We start from the raw sequence: 200 nt of genomic DNA on the forward strand, positions 1-200 counted from the left end.
TGCTGGTAAGAATCGCTATTGCAAGTCTATCGAAGCCTACGCTACTTAATTATCAAAAAGCGAACCCCCCGGCCCTTCCCACCTAGGGCTACACCTACCCTAAGATAAGATGGTTCCCGCCCTCAGGTCAGGGAATAAAGCTAACTGCATCGGAGAAAATAGCAATTCCTAGTCCGAATCCTGGACCTGGTTCACGCTTT

At 49.0% G+C, this 200-nt stretch overlaps 1 protein-coding gene across 2 annotated transcripts in view; it reads left to right on the forward strand.

The window, feature by feature from the left end:
* LOC132603323 (peptide deformylase 1A, chloroplastic) overlaps nucleotides 1-200 on the forward strand; it is a 16163-nt gene that overhangs the window by 8814 nt on the left and 7149 nt on the right. The window lies entirely within an intron of this gene.

Source organism: Lycium barbarum, chromosome 7 (genome assembly GCF_019175385.1).
Source record: "Lycium barbarum isolate Lr01 chromosome 7, ASM1917538v2, whole genome shotgun sequence".
NCBI classification, from domain to species: domain Eukaryota; kingdom Viridiplantae; phylum Streptophyta; class Magnoliopsida; order Solanales; family Solanaceae; genus Lycium; species Lycium barbarum.